The sequence below is a fragment of the Somniosus microcephalus genome, chromosome 4 (genome assembly GCF_052327205.1).
Source record: "Somniosus microcephalus isolate GS21.2 chromosome 4, FLI_Smic_1.0, whole genome shotgun sequence".
Lineage (NCBI taxonomy): Eukaryota > Metazoa > Chordata > Chondrichthyes > Squaliformes > Somniosidae > Somniosus > Somniosus microcephalus.
The window spans coordinates 204,392,923-204,415,012 of NC_140990.1; positions in this window are offsets into that span (position 1 = coordinate 204,392,923).

Below are 22,090 nucleotides of genomic sequence, written 5' to 3' on the forward strand. Positions count from 1 at the left end.
GTTCCGCAAATGGCAGTTGATGCTGGGTCAATTGTTAATTTTAAATCTGAGATTGATTGATTTTTGTTAACCAAAGGTATTAAGGGATATGGGGCAAAGGCGGGTATATGGAGTTAGACCACAGATTAGCCATGATCTCATTGAATGGTGGAACAGGCTCGATGGGCTAACTGGTCTCCTCCTGTTCCTATATTACACCATTCAGATTATGTGTTGAGGAGCTGGTTGTCCATCTTATATGTTATAGATCCACAACTAATTCGCAAGCTTTGGGATTTTTTGACAATCTTTCCATAGAAAGGATTTGAAAAAAGTGATATTTTTAATGTTGCATTTAAAAAATCTTGTTGGGCTATATTTTCCGATCGGAGGCTTCCTGCGTGCGGAGGCCTCCGATCTGGAAAAATCTACGAACTTTGCTGTGGGCTCCCGAGGTCCGGACACTTCCGTTCCTGGGCTTCTCGAACTCCAAGTGCGCAGGGCCTATGTATCCCAGGGGCGCATGCGGTTCGCAAGCATCCCTGGGATCACGTGGGCCATGGGGAGCCAATAGCAGAAGGGAATCTCCCTTCACACTTTTGACAGATAGACCTGTCAAATATACGAATGGAGATCACCCCAAAAACACTGTAAAACATTAAATACATTTTTGTAAACATCACATTATAAAAATTAGTTGAAATTACAATAAATTAAATATTTTAAACAAAAATTAAATTTTTTGAAAAAAATAATTAAAGTTTTTTACGGGGCTAAAAATAAACTTACCTCTTTTAAAGTATTTTTAAATGATAAATGAGCTAATTTTTTTTTTTTTTACTTGTTTCAACTCTTATGCTGTTAACAGCTGGCCTTATGCCTGCTTTTACCAGGTGTAAGATTTTTAAGGATTTTCTGCGGGTGGAGGTTCTCCAGAAAGCAGAACAATCCGCCCGCAGAGGCCCTTCTCCAGGGCAGGATTCTTGACAGATCGGAAATACCGGTTTTCAGCGCATTCGCTTCACATGCCTGAAACCCGCATTTCCGATGTCCCTATGGGTGTGTACACAGCCCGTACACAGCCATAGGCATCGGAATATACGGTCCGTTATATTCAGATAAGGTTAGAAACTGGGATGATAATTAGTTAAGATGCTAATAAACCAGCATTGATGTTGGTTCTCCATGAATGTAAATAATAAGTAACTCAGTCTGTCTCAAAAGCTTCATGACACTTGCTGTATTAGAAAATCTTTGATCCATTTTGTGGTTGTGAACAGTGGAATATAAGACAAAGACTAGGACATAGGTAGGCAGAGGAGCTTTTTGAAAGAAGAAGGCTGCAGCGGCAGTCAGATTTGTTGAGGAGAAAGCAATGATGGCTTTGCGGAGGTGAATGGGTTTTAAAATCTGGAGGTTTTAGAAGCCATCTTGTTTAAGTCAAGTTAGATGACCCACTGTTGCGGGGTTATGTGACATATTCTTTGTTTTGAATTGTTATGCAAAAATAAGTTATACAAATGGAACATAAGAACATAAGAACATAAGAAATAGGAGCAGGAGTAGGCCAATCGGCCCCTTGAGCCTGCTCCGCCATTCAATAAGATCATGGCTGATCTGATCCTAACCGCCAATCCACTATCACAGAACCATCTCCTGAATCTAACAGAATTAGACACACGAAATAGGAGCAGGATCAGGCTACACGGCCCCTGGGCCCGCTCCGCTACCGACAGGGCCATGACCGATCCGAACCTAGACTCATGTCCAAATTCCTGCCCGCTCCCCGTAACCCTTAATTCCCTTTACTTCTAGGAAACTGTCTATTTCTGTTTTAAATTTATGTAATGATGTAGCTCCTACAGCTTTTTGGGGCAGCATATTCCATGGACCTACCACCCTCTGAGTGAAGTAGTTCCTCCTCATCTCAGTTTTGAAAGAGCAGCCCCTTATTCTAAGACTATGCCCCCTAGTTCTAGTTTCACCCATCATCGGGAACATCTTCCCCGCATCCACCCGATCCAACCCCTTCACAATCTTATATGTTTCAATAAGATTGCCTCTCATTCTTCTGAACTCCAATGAGTAGAGTCCCAATCTACTCAACCTCTCCTCATATGTCCATCCCCTCATCCCTGGGATTAACCGAGTGAACCTTCTTTGTACTGACTTGAGAGCAAGTATGTCCTTTCTTAAGTATGGACACCAAAACTGTACGCAGTATTCCAGGTGCGGTCTCACCAATACCTTGTATAACTGAAGCAATACCTCCCTATTTTTATATTCTATCCCCCTAGCAATGAAAGCCAACATTCCATTGGCCTTCTTAATCACTTGCTGTACCTGCATACTAACCTTTTGAGTTTCATGCACCAGGACCCCCAGATCCCTTTGTACTTCAGTATTTTCCAGTTTCTTGCCATTAAGATAATAACTTGCTCTACGATTTTTCCTGCCAAAGTGCATAACCTCACACTTTCCAGTATTGTATTCCATCTGCCAAATCTCTGCCCACTTACTTAGCCTGTCTATGTCCCCTTGCAGGTTTTTTATGTCCTCCTCACTCACTACTTTCCCTCCCATCTTAGTATCATCTGCAAACTTTGATATGTTACACTCGGTCCCCTCCTCCAAATCGTTAATATAGATTGTAAAGAGTTGGGGACCCAGCACTGACCCCTGCGGAACACCACTAGTTACTGATTGCCAGTCTGAGAATGAACCATTTATCCTAACTCTCTGCCTTCTGTTAGATAGCCAATCTTCTATCCATGCCAGAATATTACCCCCAATCCCGTGATTTTTTATCTTAAGCAATAATCTTTTGTGTGGCACCTTGTCAAATGCCTTTTGGAAGCCTAAATACACTACGTCCACTGGTTCCCCTTTATCCACCCTATATGTTACTTCCTCAAAGAACTCTAGCAAATTTGTCAAACATGACTTCCCCTTCATAAAACCATGCTGACTTTGTCCTATTAAATTATGATTATCCAAATATCCTGTTACTGTCTCCTTAATAATGGACTCCAAAATTTTACCTACCACAGATGTTAGGCTAACCGGTCTATAGTTTCCAGCCTTCTGTCTACTGCCCTTTTTAAATAAGGGTGTTACATTAGCAGTTTTCCAGTCTGCCGGGACCTTTGCCGAGTCCAGGGAGTTTTGGAAAATTATTACCAATGCATCCACAATCCCTACCGCCACTTCCCTCAAGACCCTAGGATGTAAGCCATCAGGTCCAGGTGATTTATCCGCCTTGAGTCCCATTATTTTACCGAGTACCACTTCCTTAGTGATTTTGATCATGTTTAGCTCCTCCCCCCCTTTAGCCCCCTGTTTGTCCAGTGTTGGGATATTCTTAGTGTCTTCTACTGTAAAGACTGATACAAAATATTCATTCAGTGTTTTTGCCATCTCCATATTTCCCACCATTAATTTCCCGGTCTCATCCTCTAAGGGACCAACATTTACTTTAGCCACCCTTTTTCTTTTTATATAACTATAAAAACTCTTACTATCTGTTTTTATATTTTTTGCTAATTTACTTTCATAATCTATCTTCCCTTTCACAAAATGAGTCCGATCATAACAGTTGTTCTGTACATTCATGTTACGGTGGAATAAAGCAGTTGCATAATTAGTAAGTTGATTTGTCTCACCCAGCATTTTTTCAGTCTGCCTTCATAGAGATTAAAGACATACATGTGTGAAAGACATGAATATCTGGTCCTGGTCAGAATAAGGTATTATTGTTACACCCCTGGGTTACTCTATTATGCAAGTAGATATAGGGCAGTGGGAGTCAACTCCCAGAAATGTAAGACATTCATACGTCTTCTGGGAGTGACTGAAGCTACTGAACCTGAGAAGATATCTGCAGCAGACTTGAATTTGTAACATGGATGTTACATTAAAAAAAAATACATAACCATGACAGGACAAAATTTCAATGCACATTATGAATAGGATAATACTTTCTATAAATTTCGGAACTCTGAAAGGGAAAAGAGATGCTTGCTCTCATAAGGGGCCTCTGACATAGAAATTGGGGAGTTTATCGCCACCTGCTACTGCCAGAATCGGGTGAAAAATGGCGGCCACCGCTCTTCTGCCAGATGCCGGCGGGTCCCGTGGCGGCTGCACTTTTCAGATGGCTAACAGCATTGCTGATATCAGCGATCGCTAAAATTATGGCGATGATGCACATCATGACATCAGTGATTGTGCAACACTTGACACCCGATATCCGAGTTTGGAATTCACTGTTCAACTTATCGCAATACCTTAACTACGATGAGGTAAGCAAGCGTTGAGAAGCAGGAAGGAGGCTCCAGCAGCGGTATTTAAAGGGATCATCAGCAATCACTTGCAGCTGACATGTTTGTTCAGTTTGACTGGCTCTGTGGAACTTTCTGCAACTCCAGCAACTTTTTAAACTTTTTTCAATGTTCTAAGGTAACAGGGAGTGTTATTGCAAGTGGAGACGCCTTCATTCTTATTTAAAGGCTTCTGCTCACAACACTTGCTGACAGTCATGGGGACTCTACTGGTAGTCCCACTCGTGCTTGAGTATCTTCGGGAGAGGGAGCAGAGGCAGCGAAGAAGGGGAGAAGATGTGCACAGATGGAGGAGAAGGAGGGTTAGAAGGGCTCTTAAAAGGGAGCCTTACCCACCTAGGTTCTTCAGAGAGAACTTCTTTGATATTCATTTAAGCGAGGAGCATTGTATTAGGAGGTTATGCTTCAACAAATAGGTGGTCACAGAACTCTGCCACCTCCTGCAACCAGACCTGCAGCCTGAGAGCAGGGCGAACACTGCTCTCCCAGTGGCCCTCAAGGTCACCGTGGCCCTCAATTTCTTCACGAGTGGATCCTTCCAGTCTGCACCAGGCAACATAGCTAACATCTCCCAGTTCGCCGTCCATCGCTGCATTTGGGAGGTCATAGAGGCTCTCTACATCAGGAGAAGGGACTTCATTGCCTTCTCTCTGAGCAGGACTAGCGCAGAAGCGGCTTTGCCAGGATAGCGGGCTTCCCCATCAACTGCACCCACGTGGCTTTGCGGGCGCCACATAACAATTCTGAGATCTTCCATAACCGCAAAGGCTACCACTCACTTAATGTACAGTTGGTGTGCGACTACGCCCAGCACTTCCTGATGGTCAATGCCCGCTATCCTGGCAGCAGCCATGATGCTTTCATCCTGTGCCAGACCAGCGTGCTAGCAATCTTCCAGCCACCACAGCAAACTCGAGAGTGGCTGCTCGGAGACAAGGGCTATCCGCTCTGTACCTGGCTCATGACTCCCCTCCACAACCCCACCACTCATGCCCAGCACTCATATAATGAGAGCCATGCTTCCACCAGGAACATCTTTGAACAGACCATTGGGCTACTGAAGCAACGTTCTGCTGCCTTGACCACAGGAGCCCTCCAGTACTCGGCTAAGTGGGTGTCCCATTTTGTCGTGGTCTGCTGCATGCTCCACAACTTGGCCATCATGAGGGTGCAGCACTTGCCAGCAGGGATTGTGGGACCACCTCAGGAGGAGCACGAGGGAGAGGAGGATGAGGAGGGGGATGATGAAAGGAAGAGGAGCAAGAGGAAGAGGAGCAAGAGGAAGAGGAAGAGGAAAATGATGATGGGGGGGAGGCAGGCAGCCAATCTCACCTTCTGGATGGGCTATCCATGAACGCCTAATCAGACTCCAATTCCAATGAATGAAACCCCAGATCCCCATTGCTCACCACATCCCAATCATATCATTCCTCTGTCACGGAGTATCACAGCATCCTCCAGGGCACAAAGCTGAAATGAGAGACATCAAACAAAAGTAATAAATGTATCAAAAATCAATTCAAACATATTTACATTAATGATATGAACTATTTACCCTTATGTAATCCCTTAGTGCCTGACGTTCGGGTGCCCTTTCCTGCTCTAGTGCTCCTGCAAAGTGCTCCCCCAGTGGCTGCAACAGGGCTGGTGGAACGCTGCTGAGTTTCCATGGTGGCCTTGCAGGATGACCTTGTGCAGCTCTGGCTCTAGAAGGCAGCCACCTCGGCATGGGCGGCAGCAGTCTGGGCTGGCAGGCTGACAGGCAGCGGCAAAGGCAATGGCGGAGTGGCAGTGGTGGGAACAGGAATGCTATCATCCTGAGAGAGGACAGCAGGTTCCTGCTCCACTGACCCACTGCCACTCCCCCGGGGCGACGCCTCAGCATTCCTAGAAATCTGTTAGAGCACAGATTGCTGGGCTGCAGTGACATACTGCAAGCCCTGGTTGACAGTGGTAAACCCAGCAACGATGGCAGCAGTCTGAGCTTGGGTGGCATCAAGCTGAGACTGCATGAGAGCAGCAGGAGCTTGGATGGCACCAAGCTGAGACTTCACGAAAGAGGTGCATGGCAGCCACGATATCACCCATCACACGCAGCATCATGTCTGGGTTGACATGGTCTCTTCGGCAGTCTTCCATCATTTTCAGCCTGGAAATCATGGGCTCCAAGCTCTGCACAGAGCCCCGTGCAATGTTGGAGCCGGACTCCTCCATGCTCCTTGACATTGCCAAGAGGCTCTCTGGCAGGCTTGCCATTGCACCAAGTAATTTGGTGTGCCATCCCATCATCCTTCTACTGAAGGCTGCCCCATCGAGGTCCTCATCTGAGTCCTGTACGGCAGAACTCACGCGTGAACTATCCTTTCGGGGAGCTGGCCCCCGAGCTATCCTTTCCCCCTGGTGTTGCTGCAGCCCACTCGTGCCCGGTGCCTCACCCTATGCAGATCCCACTACTACACTAGCCTCTAAAGTGCGCGCAGTGGCAGTTTCTGAGCTGATGTCTGCGAGTAACAATGCAGTGATGCTGTGTCTTCTTCTCCCCCCTTGCTCTCTTGCATCGCCTTGGGGACAGGCTGGTCTGGTGCTTGGTCTTGATTAACTGAAAGCAGAAAGGCACAAGAGTCGGGCTATGGTGAGTGGAGGGGTGGGTGGGGACATCAGGGAAGCACGATATGCATGCATACAGCATCAGCAACTTGAAAGTGAGAAGAGATTGTGGGATGAGGGGGTAGTGGGATGTGACCAGAAGGATTAGGACTGACCATACCGTTATTGTCCCCAAGGGCTTCAACCCCGCCAGTTGCCATGGTCTGTATGGTCTACTGCCCAATTATGTCCAGCGCTCTCTCCACCAGCTGGCTGAAGTTGTGGATGTCAGCCTGGCCCCTACCTGTTTGCCGCTGCTCCCTCCAGTTATGTGCAACCTTGGCCTGCAAGAGAATGAGAAGTGTGCCAGTTAGTGCAGTGCAATGTGTTTGGGTGAGGTGCCTGCCATAGTTGAATAGCTGTCAGTGTGTGCGAGGTGTGAGATGTATGTGTGAGTGTTGCAGCAGTGGTAAGTTTGTGAGGGTAGCCACACACAACCCTCACCACATACCTTGCAAAGGCTGTGGCAGGATATAGCCGCCCGTGTCACGGACAGCACTGTGGTGCCAAGGTCGGCCATCCAGTGCCGCAAAAGGTTTAATGACCTCACACGAGTGGTCAAGGTGAGTGAATGCATCTTCAAATGCCATATCCCACCATGTGCACCACAAGCCTTAAGCAGGAGATTCAGTGACTGGGGTTCTTGAAAAGCATGACTTGTCTTGTTGATAATTTCTGAACTTAAATAAAGTAACTTTCACCGGATCCTCAGTAATCTTACTGAATTTGCATCTCATGCAGAGTATTTTACCAGTGATTTCAGCTAATGACTATCGATAATGTAGGAATAGATTCTAACCATAATATTGGCAATTCAATGTACTGACTTCATGAAAGATAGACTTGAAAATATAAATCACTTTAAACCAGGACTGCTTGCCCCTTAAAATAAATTGAAGCTTGTCAATTACATAGTATTACATAGTATTTACAGCACAGAAACAGGCCATTCAGCCCAACAGTTCCTCCTACCCTTCTTCATCTAACCCCATCAACATACCCTTGTATTCCTTTCTCCCCCATGTGTTTGCCTAGCTTCCCCTTAAATGCATCTATGCTATTCGTCTCAACTACTCCTTGTAAGTTCCACATTCTAACCACTTTCTGGGTAAAGAAGCTTCTCCTGAATTCCCTATTGGATTTATTAGTGACTATCTTATATTTATGGCCCCTAGTTCTGGTCTTCCCTGCAAATGGAAACATCTTCTCTACGTCTACCCTATCAAACCCTTTCATAATCTTAGAGACCTCTATGAGTCACCCCTCAGTCTTTCCTTTTCTAGAGAAAAGAGTCTGTTCAATATTTCCTGATAGGTATAACCGCTCAGTTCTGTTATCATCCTAGTAAGTCATTTATGCATCTTCTCCAGTGCTTCTATATTCTTTTTATAATATGGAGACTAGAACTGTTCACAGTGCTCCAAGTGTGGTCTAACCAAGGTTCTATATAAGTTTAACATAACTTCTCTGTTTTACAATTCTATCCCTCTAGAAATGAACCACAGTGCTTTGTTTTTTTATGGCCTTATTAACTTGCGTTGCTACTTTTAGTGGTTTGTATATCTGTACCTTCAGATCCCTCTGCTCCTCTATCCCATTTAGATGCTTATTTTCCAAGGAGTATGTGGCCTCATTATTATTCCTACCAAAATGTATCACCTCACACTCATCTATATTGAATTTCATTTGCCAATTACACGCCTATTCTCCAAGTTTATTAATGTCTTCCTGTACTTTTTCGCAGTCCTCCTCTGTATTAACTACATCTCTAAATTTGGTGCTGTATGTAAATATTTAAATTGTACTTCTGATTCCAAAGTCCAAATCATTTATGTAAATGGTGAACAACAGAGGTCCCAGTCCCGATTCTTGTGGAACACCACTTCCAACATTTTGGTAGACTGAGTAACTACCTTTAATCCCTACTCTCTGTTTCCTGTTTTGTAGCCAGCTTGCTATCCATTCTGCTACTTGTCCCCTGAATCCACATATACTGACCGTAGTCATGAGTCTACTATGTGGTAACTTATCGAAGGCCTTTTGAAAATTCAAATATATTACATCTACTACATTACCCTTATCTACCTTTTCTGTTACTTCTTCAGAGAATTCAATATGGTTGACCAAGCATGACCTTCCCTTTTGAAATCCATGCTGACTATTCTTTATTATGTTTTCAATTTCTGGATGTTTTACTATTCCATCTTTGAGTAGAAACATAGGAACCTAGGAACAAGAGTAGGCCATTTAGCCCCTTGAGCCTGTTCCGTCATTCAATGAAATCATGGCTGATCTGCAACCTAATTCCATAACTCCAACCTAACCCGCCTTTGCCCCATAATCCTTAATATCTTTGGTTAATGAAAATTTATCAATCTCAGATTTAAAATTAACAATTGATCTAGCATCAATTGCTGTTTGCAGAAGAGAGTTTCAAACTTCTACCATCCTTTGAGTGTAGAAGTGTTTCCTAATTACACTCCTGAAAGGTCTGACTCTAATTTTTAGACTATGCCCCCTAGTCTAGAATCCCCAACCAGCGGAAATAGCTTTTTCTAGCTACCCTAACTGTTCCCTTTAACATCTTGAAAGCTTCGATCAAATTACCCCTTAACCTTCTAAATTCCAGAGAATACAACCCTAGTTTGTGAATCTCTCATTGTAACTTAACCCTTGGAGTCCGGGTATTATTCTGATAAACCTACACTGCACTCCCTCCAAGCCAATATATCCTTCCTAAGGTGTGGTGCCCAGAACTGCTCACAGTATTCCAGGTGTGGTCTAACCAGAATTTTACTCTAATGAGTTACAGTAGAGGATGTATTTTGATTTAAACATTGAGGGCTAAAAATTCGGTTGAGAAGAGTTTATTGTTTGGGCACTACGGGTGTCGTTTTGGGGTGAAAATGGCATCCGAGCAGTGCGCGTGCACTTCTGATGCGGGCCGCACTGGACGCCATTTTGGTGAGGGCGTTAGCGTCGCTGCTGGGAGCGTGCACCGGAAGTATGCAGAGTACGCAGATCATGACATCAATCAACGTGTAGCACTGATTTGATGCCAGAGGTGCCATTTTCGACCTCAACAGTGCAGCTAACACCCTTTCTTCACCTTGCACAACTGAACATGCATTCAGCAGCAGGAAGGACACCCCACCAGCGCTATTTAAAGAGATCATCACCTACTTACAGGTTAGTTGTTGATTGGTTTATGCTAGCTGTTGCTGAGTTTGTAGAAGTGTTTGGTGCTTTCTGGACTTCTTTAAAGTTGCCTAAAGTCTACAAGGAGCAGTGTGGCACGTGCTCAAGGACTTGGTACTAACTTGCAAGGGGTCTGCTCAGACCAGTTGCTCCAGACATGGGTGCAGTAGTTTGTATCCCCCTTGGCCTGCAGTATAACAGGGAGAATGAGCAGTGACGGCCCAGAGCAGGACAAGCTGCTCGAAGGGGCAGGAGGAGGAGGGGGAGAAGGGCTTTTAGTGGGAGGCCATATCCACCCAGGGTCTTCAGAGAGCAATGCTCCTACCTCAACCTCAGCGATGAACAGTACATACGACATCTCCGTTTCACTAAGGAGGTGCTCACTGAAATCATCCACCTGCTGCAGGTAGACCTGTGGCCTCAGTCCAGGGCGAGGACGGCATTGCCAGTGGCTGTAAAGGTGATCGTGACCTTTGAACTTCTTCACGTCAGGCTCCTTCCAGGCTGAAGCAGGCGACATCTGTAATATCTCCCAGTTCACCGTCCACTCCTGTATATGGGAGGTGAGTGAGGCTCTGTATGCAAGGAGAGCTGAATACATTTCATTCTCCCTTGCCAGAGAGAAGCAGGTGGAGCGAGCACATGACTTCACCAGGATAGCTGGCTTCCCCATGGTGTAGGATGCCGCATATCAATTCAGAGATGTACTGCAACCGGAAGGGATTCCATTCCCTCAATGTCTGGCTGGTGTGTGACCATACTCAGCGAATCATGCAGGTCAATGCTCAGTATCCTGGCAGCAGCCATGAGGCCTTCATTCTGCGGCAGTCTGCTGTACTATCAGCATTTGAGCCACCACGACAAACCAGTGGGTGGCTACTGGGTGACAAGAGCTGTTGTGTCCGTGTATAATAAGACACAGACTGCAGGAGAAACGGTACAACAGGTGTTTACTCAACGTGGCTCACAGTGGAACTGATCTGTACAGATTACTACTCAGTGCTATATACAGGTGTGGTCACTGCCGGTACTGCAGTATACATGAGCTGTAAAAGATAGTTACCCTTAAAGGTATATACATTACAATTCCTCCCCTTTTAGATTAACAGTACCATAACACTCATTTAACAATTAACTATCAACTAATTACAATTAACACTTTTAACATGCAACATTAGCTGAAAATAGTCTATTTATATATTCAGTCTTTGGGGAGGCTTCCTGATCCTTTCTGGATAGCGCCTTTCCCAAGTGTCTTGCTCTTGGTGCGGAGGCGATTCTGGCCCCCTGTCATCGGTTGGTTCATCAGCTTCCGATGCTACTGTTTCTGGGGTAGATGCGACCTGTACGTCGGGTTCATCACCAGGTACGTATGGGCGAGGCATGGGGTTGACTTGTTCCTGTGACTCTAGGATCTGGTCAGCATGGTGTCTCACGATGCTCTCGCCAACGTCCACTGTGTACATTAGTGGGCCCTGCCGTGTGCATATCGTTCCTGGCTGCCATTTTTCTGTTCGGTAGTCGCGGGCCAAGACTGGTTGCCCTACATTGAAGCTCCTTGTTGGCTTCTCATGGATGTGCTGGAATTGCTTACTCTCAACATCTCTTCGTACATTTGGTCTGAGCAAATCCAGGCGAGATCTTAACCTTCGGTTAAAGAACATCATGGCTGGGGCCTGGTTGGTGACTGCATGTGTCGCATTCCGGTAGGCGAACAGGAAATTGTCCACCTTGTGCTGCAGCGGAATGTTGTCATTGTACATAGCCTTTATTGCCTTCTTAAAGGTTTGTACGAACCTCTCAGCCAATCCATTTGTGGCTGGATGATACGGGGCGGATGTGTAATGCCTTACCCCATTCTTTTTCAAGAACCTCCGGAACTCTTCGGACACAAACTGTGGTCCGTTGTTGGAGCAAATCTGTTCTGGCAAGCCATTCCTGGCAAAAATGGTCCGTAGGACTGCAATAGTTTTCTCCGTGGTGGTGGAGGACATTTTGATGACCTCAGGCCATTTCGAGTGCGCATCCACGGCTATTAAAAACATTGAGTCCATGAATGGACCAGCAAAATCAATATGCACCCGTTGCCATGGAGATGAGGGCCGCTCCCATGCGTGTAGAGGGGCCTGCGGTGGTGCATTTTAGACTTTCTGGCATCCTGAGCAGCTCTTGGTCAGGTCCTCAATTTGTTTATCGATTCCCGGCCACCACACATAAGCCCTGGCTAGGCTTTTCATTTTTACCCCTCCCAGATGACCCTCATGAAGCTCATTGAGCACTCTATCCCTTAACTTGGGTGGAATTACCACTCGGGATCCACACATCAAGGTCCCCCGACACACTGACAGCTGTTCTCTCCTTGTCGAGAATGCTGGCAACAGTGAGTCGCCATGTGCTGGCCATCCCTTAACCGTCAAATCATATACCCGAGACAGTCTCGGGTCATTTCGGGTTTCCTTTTCGATACAAGCGTTAGTTACCGGTAGGTATTCAACTATAGTCGAATGGAATATTTCAACAGGATCCACTGCTGGTGCTTCCTCCGCAGTAGGCAGTGGCAGGCATGATAGCCCATCAGCATTTCCATGCTGTTTCGTGCCCTTATATTCAATCTCATAGTGGTGCGCCCCTAGAAAAAGTGACCATCTTTGTAGTAGTTGCGCAGTCATCACCGGAACGCCCTTCTTCGGATTAAAAATGGAGACAAGAGGCTGGTGATCAGTCAGCAAGGTGAATTTCTGCCCGTGCAGATAAGTGATTGAACTTTTTCACTCCCCACACTAGGCTGAGGGCCTCCCTATCAATCTGGGCGTAGTTACGCTCGGCTGAGGTTAGTGATCGTGACGCAAAGGCTATTGGCCTCTCTGAGCCATCCGAGAATTTGTGCGACAGCACCGCTCCAATGCCGTAGGGTGACGTATCACATGCCAACCGAATTGGTAATGCCGGGTTGTAATGGGCCAATACCTCTTTCGATGTGATTAGTGTTTTGCTCTTCTGGAAAGCTTGTCTATACATTCGTCACTCCACTTCCATGGCACCCCAGTTTGCAGTAGGGTGTTCAGTTGGTGTAGTATTGTAGACAAATTTGGCAAGAACTTATGGTAGTAGTTTACCAGCCCAAGGAACGACCTCAGTTGTGACACATTTTCCGGTGCTGGAACCTTGACTACTGCCTCAATCTTCTCTGGGGACTTATGTAACCCCTCTTTATCGATAACATGGCCACAATATGAGATCTGTTTTCTAAAAAGCTCGCATTTGGGGCGGTTAGCTCGGAGCCCATATTCCTGCAATCTAGTGAGCACCTGCTCCAGGTTGGCAAGGTGATCACTGTCATTTTCGCCCGTGACCAGGATGTCGTCCAAATAACACTGGGTCCCTGGGATCCCTTGCAGGACTTGTTCCATTGCCCTCTGCCAAATAGCCGGAGCTGATGCTACCCCGAATACCAGCCGATTGTATTGGTAGAGACCTTTATGGGTGTTGATTGTGAGGTATTTTTTTGATGCTTCTTCCACCTCCATTTGCAGATACGCCTGGGCCAGATCAATCTTAGTGAAGCGTTTCCCTCCAGATAGCGAGGCGAAAATATCTTCAATCCGCGGAAGTGGATATTGTATGGTGTGAAGGACCAGGTTCACTGTTACCTTAAAGTCCCCACAGATGCGAACCTTCCTTGGTTCCCCAGGCGTGCTGCTCAACGACTTTTTCATCACAGGGATGATGGGTGTAGCCCACTCGCTCCAGTCTACCTTGGACAGTACACCTGAACATTCCAGACTCTCCAGCTCTGCTTTGACGGCTCGGCGGATCGCATAAGGTACCGGTCTGGCCTTAAAAATTTTGGGCTTGCGTTTTCTTCAATTTTAATCGTCACTGTCATGCCTTTTAGTGTTCCAAGTCCTTGCTGGAACACTTATTTTGCGTCAGTTAGGATCTTTGACAGTCGCCCAGGTGTGACGTCGTCATCCTTTTTGTCAGCCACAGTCAGTGCCTGTATGGAATGCCAATCCAGTTGTATTTTCCGGATCCATTCACATCCCAGTAATGGTGGTCCTCCATCTTGCAATACATACAGGTCTAGTTTTGGTGTTTCCTTATCGTTATATATAACGGTCACCCTTATTTTTCCTTTGGGGTAGACTTTTTGCCCCATGTACGTCTTCAAAATAATTTTTGTGTCTCTCAAGAGTATGTGTGAGAATAGCCGCTCGTAGTCTCGTCGGTTTGTGACTGTTAGGGCTGATCCTGTGTCCAATTCCACCTTTACCTGGACTCCTGCTATCTTGAGAGTGACCCAAATGGTTTGGTGATCCTCCGTTGTGATCACATTATGTAGTTTCAGACAACTCAGTTCCCTGCTTTCGGAGTCGTTATCACTCTTTTGTTCATCTGAACTATTCTCCGTCATCTTATGTACCTTCTTGTACTTTCCTTTGGTAGGTTTCTTATTGCTCGTTTTCTTTCCCAACCTGCAGACTCGTGCTATGTGCCCTACTTTTCCACACTGTCTGCACACTTTGTCTTTGAACCAGCAATCATTCTGGTCATGTGTTGTTCTGCCACAGCGATAGCACTTCTCTGTTCCATATGACATTTCGTTTGTGCCATATTCTTGCGGTCTCTGTTGTATCTCTGCAGCGCCCCGTGCTGCTGCTTCATATGATACCGTAACGCTGAAAGCCTTTTCCAGCGTAAGGTCCTTTTCAGATAAAAGCCATTTCTGGGTTCCCTCACTTTGCAGCCCACACACAAACTTGTCCCTTAAGGTATCTGCCAGTCCCGCTCCAAACTGGCAGCGTTTCGATAGTTTGCGCAGTTCTGTTAAATAATCAGCATTGCTTTCATCCTTATGCTGGTTCCGTTTGTGAAACTTGAATCTTTCTGCTATCAGCAGCGGTGTGGGGTTTAAATGTTCCTGTAGTGTCGTTACTATGTCTTCAAAACTCTTTTCCATTGGCTTCGTTGGGGTTACTAGATTTCGTAATAAACCATACGTCTTTGCACCCATTAAATTTAACAATACCGACGCTTTCTTGTCATCTGACACCTCATTTGCCTTGCAGTACACCTCTATTCGTTCGACATATGTAGTCCAATCTTCGACTTCATTGTCAAATGCGGTGATACTGCCACTCTTCGGCATTTTGGGTGTGGTTTAAAATGGCGTCTCCCAATGACTTAAAATGGCATCTCCCACACTTTCCTTCCACCCCCGCTGCTGCCAACGCCGCTCCCGGTGGTTCTCGTGGCAATGGCGGCGCCCTGTAGGTTTCACGCGCTTCTCCTGTGCTGCTGCCAACGCCGCTCTCGGCGGTCCTCGTGGCAATGGCGGCGCCTCGCGGGTTTCTGTGCGTCTCTCTCTCCCTCTCTCCGACGCTGCTCGGCCCCTGAACACTGGCTGCGCCCTGTGCGCTCTGCCCTCTCTCTCTCTCCCTCTCTTCAACGCTGCTCGGCCCCTGAACACCGGCTGCGCCCTGTGCGCTCTGCCCTCTCTCTCTCTCCCCCGTCGACGCTGCTCGGCCCTTTGCTGTGCCGCTCAGTCGGGCTCTAGCCCACCACTGTCCGGGAAAGTTCTGCGCACTACCTGTAGCCAGCCCGTTTCGCTGGACCGCCTCGACTGGAAAGCCAAGCCTGGCTCTCGACAGCCTCCCCCGCAATTAAGAATGTTTCCAGAACTTATACAACATCCTTATGAGTTGGCGTGGATGAACTGGTTGCCTCACCTTCCTCTGGGAGGTTGGTGTTAGACTTCTGAGACTGAGTAAAGAATCTCGGTCAGTAGAGGTGCTAGCCATTCGTCCTGAATCCTCTGCTCCAGGGTAAATTCACCTTTTGTGGTGGTAGCAGTATTTGGACTAGCTGGCTTAAATCTCACCTCCCTTGATCCCAAGAAAACTTGGATATCTAAGTGACACACTTATATCTGGCTGCATTAGCCACAAAATATTAACTTCTATAACCTTTCTCTCTCTGACAGAAATACATAATCCAATTTTATGAAGTCACTGTTCTACATATACAAGTCAAAGAATTCCTACACCTACTACAAGAACTAATTAAAAAAACTTGAACTAAACTATGAACTAAGGACTGAGAACTGAAACTTTCATATCAAAACACACCATCTTATATATCCTTAATTTACAAAGAACCCTCCTGGATTCTATTGCCCAATCTGAGTGACATGTTGTGGTGTCAATCACCTCACACAGCCCTGTTGGTACCTCTGATGACCTCCAAATCAATGAAGCACTGGCATCTAGATATGCCATATTGTTAATTTACTTCCTAGATTCTCAAGTCTTTGCTAACAAAGGGCTTGCACACAGGTCTAGATAAGACAGGGCATATTTATGTCTCCCTTAACAAGGTTTCTCTGAGCCTGTGGTCTTGATGGCTTGTCTTCTATCACTTGTAGGGAATGTTTTGGTTGTATAACCCTTCATGGTTTACTTAGCATTAGTGCTTTCCTTTCCCAGCATTCAGTCTGACTACTGACTCCATTTTGAGGAAACATTTAAGGCAATTCTTAGAGCATTTGGCCATGGTCAAGTTATTTGGCAGCTGGAAATCATAGGTTCCAACAGATGCCTATTCAGTTGAATGACACCTTAGAAACAATCCTTATGACAGATGCAATTCTCTTGATTGGTCACTAGTATTTCTGTCCTGTGAGTGCGATTGCATTGCTAAAAGCCATGCTTAATTTAAAGAAGGTTTCAGAGAATTTTTGGAAGCTTCCAAAAGGTCTAGCAGAAGATTGTCAGAAAGTTTCTAGAAAGGAGAGAAAATTAACAAAAGTTCCAAAGAACTTTTGAAGTAGTTCTTCAGAAAGACTAAAGAGTTACAGCTGGAGGACTAAGTGGTATTTGTAGGAGTCTACGTACTCCTAACAAAATATACTGAACTCGGAGAGGTTCAACAGAAAAGGTTTAATTGTTGAGACCACATGTTGAACACAAAAATGGCATCAGAGACTACACCAAGTCCGACTGTCTTTCATCAGTCCACAGCTTAGACTGCCCCTCCCCCGCTCTGGGCTTAACTATGTTGCAGATCGAGTTTCTTAAAGGTGTGATCCTTCTTAAAGGCATGACACCTAATTTATAGTCTACGGACCGAAAAGCGGATTGTGTCCTTTCTGTGAACGGTACGCCACACAGCTCCCCCCAGAATCCGCTAGTAGGGAGTGTACGAACCGGCATGGTGGCTTGATGGCACGGCCGGAACGGCTCTTGGCGGTTGGTGTCGGGAGCGGGGCGGTCGGACGCGTCGAGCTCTTAGGCAGTCTGCCCCGCGGTGGGGGTTGGCCCACTTGAACGGGTTCGTCGGGCTCTAGGTGCTCCAGCTTGAGCCGGTCGACCGACACCTTGTCAGTTCTGCCGCCCACTTGGAGGAGGAAGAACTTGTTCCCTGTCTGGAGTACCTTGTAGGATCCATCGTATGGGGGCCGTAGAGGTCCTCGGTGGGCGTCATGGCGCACGAAAACAAATTTGGCCATGTGCAGGCTAGATGGTACGCGGGTTGCTGGTTCGCCATGCCGGCCGGTGGGTACCGGAGTGAACTGTTGTTCTCGGTTGGCGAAAGCGCGGCGTTACTGGTCAGCCGAACAGGGGGTCGTGGTGGTGGGCAGGAACCCTCCGGGTACGCGCAGCGGCTGGCCGTACACGAGTTCCGCCGCCGAGGCTTGCAGGTCTTCCTTGACCGCGGAGCGTAGGCCAAGTAGCACCCACGGGAGACGGTCGATCCAAGCCTCATCCTCGAGGCTGGCGCGGAGGGACGCCTTCATGGACCTGAGGAATCGCTCGCACAGTCCGTTGGCTTGGGGGTGGTAAGCCGTGGTGCGGTGAACGGCCACCCCGATGTTTCGGGCGATGGCGGCCCACAGATCAGAGGTGAACTGCGGGCCTCTATCCGACGTCATGTCGGAGGGGACGCCAAACCGAGCGACTTAGGTCCCGATGAACGCCCTCGCGATGTCGGCGGTGGTGGTGGACGTCAGTGGAATGGCCTTGGGCCAGCGGGTGGTACGGTCCACGATTGTCAGCAGGTGCGTGTGACCTTGTGATGGCGGCAGGGGGCCGACAAGGTCGATGTGGACGTGGTCAAACCTTCTTTCTGGCACGGTGAACTCCTCGAGTGGGGCTTTGATGTGCTGGTGGATTTTGGCACGCTGGCAAGCTATGCAGGATCTGGACCAGACACGCACATCTTTGCGCAGGCCGCGCCAGACAAATCGGTTGGCCACCAGTCTAATGGACGTGCGGGTGCCGGGGTGTGAGAGGCCGTGGACGATGTCGAACACCCGTTTTCGCCAGGACGCCGGGACTACGGGGCGGGGTTGCACCAAGGGGGTGTCGCATTTGACTGTGACGGCGGATGGGCCGCAGGCGACGTCGGTCAGTCGCAGCCCTGGGAGGGTTGTGGGCGCAGAGAGCAGATCGGGGTTGGTGCGTTGCTCCGCTGCCAGTTGAGCATAGTCCACTGCCAGGTGGGTGCCGTGGACGGCGGGGTGGGATAGGCAGTCGGCCACCATGTTGTCTCGACCGGAGACGTGCCGGATGTCCATGGTGAATTCGGACACCGCGGTGAGCTGGCGTTGTTGCCTGGCTGACCACGGGTCCGCAGATTTTGCCATCGCGAATGTCAGGGGTTTGTGGTCGACAAACGCGATGAAGGGGCGGCCCTCCAGAAGAAATCTAAAATGGCGGACTGCCAGGTACAGTGCGAGGAGCTCGCGGTCAAAGGCGCTGTATTTGGCCTCCGGGGGGCGCAGTTGGCGGCTGAAAAAGGCCAGCGGTTGCCAGGCCCCATCGACCCACTGTTCGTACACGGCGCCGACCGCGTGGTCGGAGGCGTCCGTGGTGAGAGCCACCCTGGCGTTGGGCTGTGGGTGAGCGAGCATGGTGGCGTCGGCGAGCGCCTTTTTGGTCGAGTCGAAAGCGGGCAACATGTCCGCCGACCACTCGATTGCCATTCTGTCTTTCTTACCCCGGAGGGCTTCGTATAGGGGCCGCATGAGGGAGGCTGCTCCGGGAATGTAGCGGTTGTAAAAGTTGATCATCCCCAAGAACTCCTGGAGGCCTTTGATGGTGGTAGGCCGGGGGAACTGCTGGACGGCTTGCACCTTGGCGGGCAGGGGAATGGCTCCATCCTGCGTGATGTGGTGGCCGAGGAATTCGATCCTGCTGAGGCCGAATTGGCACTTGGCTGGGCTGATGATGAGCCCGTGCTCACTGAGCCGCTGGAACAGGGTGCAGAGGTGCTCGATGTGTTCCTGCTTGGAGGAACTAGCTACCAGGATGTCATCCAGGTAGACAAAGAGGAACTTCAGATCCCGGAGGACCGAGTCCATGAGCCGCTAGAAGGCCTGGGCTGCGTTTTTGAGGCCGAAGGGCATTCGGAGGAACTCGAATAGCCCAAAGGGGTGATTATGGCCGTCTTGGGGACGTCCGTAGGTGGACTGGCACCTGATGGTAACCGCGCACCAGGTCGACTTTGGAGAAGACTGAGCGGCCGGCCAGTCTAGCCGAGAAGTCTTGAATGTGCGGTATGGGGTACCGATCCGGCGTGGTGGCATTGTTTAGGCACCGGTAGTCCCCACGGGGGCGCCATCCCCTGTTGGGTTTGGTGACGATGTGGAGTGGGGAGGCCCAGGGGCTGTTGGAGCGGCGGATGATGCTGAGTTGTTCCATTGTGGCGAACTCGGCCCGCGCGATCTCCAGCTTGGCCGGGTCCAGCCTGCGGGCGTGGGCATACACCGGTGGGCCTGTGGTGGGGATGAAGTGTTCTACCCCGTGCTTAGCAACTTTCGCGGAGAAGGTCGGGTTGGTGAGGGCTGGGAACTCAGCCAGGAGTGCTGAGTAGTCGTCCGTTGAGCGGGCGCGGCACTGCCACGCCATTTCGGCGGGTTGGGGGGGGCCATGGCGCCCGGGATAGGTGACATGGTGTTCATGTCCACGAGGCGGCGCCGAGGCATGTCGACCAACAGGCCGTGGGCGCACAGGAAATCCGCACCGAGGAGCGGGGAGAGCACCTTGGCGGTGATAAACTCCCAGTGGTAGCGGCGGCCTGCGAGGTCAATGGTGACGGTGTGGGTGCCGTACGTCTGGATGTCGGTGCCGTTGGCGGCAGCCAGCGCAGGGCTGCGGCCGCCTCGCTGGATCTCGTGGGCGGACGCGGGGATGATGCTGCGCTGCGCGCCCGTGTCGCATAGGAAACGGCGTCCAGAGGTGCTGTCCGTAACGTACATCAGCGCGCCTGCTTGCCCCATGGCCATCGTGTAGGCCGGTGTGGAGGCGGTTGGAAACGTGCAGGGATGGCTGCAGCGGCGTGCCCGTGCGCCGAACCGGGTATGGAAGTAGCAGTAGCCCTGGGTCGGAGGGCTTGGGGGACGTGGGGGCCTGGGGGGCCTCATGGCCGAGCTGTGTGGCCGCGCGATAGAGGGTGGAGTGCGCACCAACGCTGCGGAGGCCAGGTCGGGGGTGACGGTGCAGTTGGAGCCGGCGGACAGGAGCTTATCTGCTTCATCGGCCAGGTCCTCGAGGTCCGTGAGGCTGGACGCCACGATCGCCGGGCGGATGCTGGGGGGTAGTTGGCGGATAAAGAGCGTGCGGAAGAGGGAGCTGGGTAGTTTCTCGTCGGTCAGAGCAAGCATGTGTGAGAGCAAGTCTGACGGCGTGTAGTCACCGAGGCCCGGGAGGTCAAGAAGGTGGCAGTTGCGCACGAATTGGGAGGCTGTGAATTTTTTAAGGAGCACAGCCTTGAGATGTGCGTACTTGCCTTCCTCCGAAGGGTTTTGCAGTGTTGTCCAGACTTTCGTGATTGTGGAGCTGCCCAGGGAGGCGAGGAGGTAGTCGTACATCGTTGCGTCGGTGGTGATGCCGCGGAGTCGGAATTGCGATTCGGCTTGAAGGAACCAGGCGGTGGCTAGGTTCTCCCAGAACTCCGGCAGCTTCACAGAAACTGCATTTGTGTCAGCCATGGTTACGCTTAGGAGTCGTCCTGAGCGTTGGGGTCACCAATGTAGGAGTCGACGTACTCCTAACAAAATATACTGAACTCGGAGAGCTTCAACAGAAAAGGCTTAATTGTTGAGACCACATGTTGAACACAAAAATGGCGTCAGAGACTACACCAAGTCCGACTGTCTTTCATCAGTCCACAGCTTAGACTGCCCCTCCCCCGCTCTGGGCTTAACTATGTTGCAGATCGAGTCTCTTAAAGGTGTGATCCTTCTTAAAGGCATGACGCCTGATTTATAGTCTACGGACCGAAAAGAGGATTGTGTCCTTTCTGTGATCGGTACGCCACATGTTAAATGTTTAATTGAATAGAAGTCAAATCTGTGAAGCACATCACAGCCATTAGTTAATAGCTTACATTTCTGAACCCAGTGCATAAATTAGCAGTATACAATACAGAGCGATAATTTGCATGCAAAGTTAATTAAGCTAGGATAAAGCTAGAAGATGACAGAAGAAAGAAGCTAACAAGAAGGTGATTCAACACAGGCATCCCTAGAGGAAGGCAGAATCACCCAACTCTGCAACAATCAACCTACCAAAAGGAAGCGATCCGGTGCCGATTTTAACTATAGGTGGATAGCGGGCGGTTGGCAGGTGGAATTTGCCTGTCACTTGCCTGTTGTTGCCAATGTTGTGAGGCCTTAGCCCTCAGCTGAGACCTCGATACTTTAGTCCTAATCCCCATGCAAGTCAGCAGATCTTCTAATATCTGTATCACCCTCAACTTCCCTTTTTCGACAAGTGTTGATCTAGTTCATTTTTAAAGGTTATGATTGATTCATGATTAAGTACATTTTGGGAAAGAAATTCTCCCTCAACTCTAATCTTGCTTCATGCTTGTGAATTTTGTAATTGTGTCCTCAGGTTCTGTGCTCACTGTCCAAGCTAAACAGG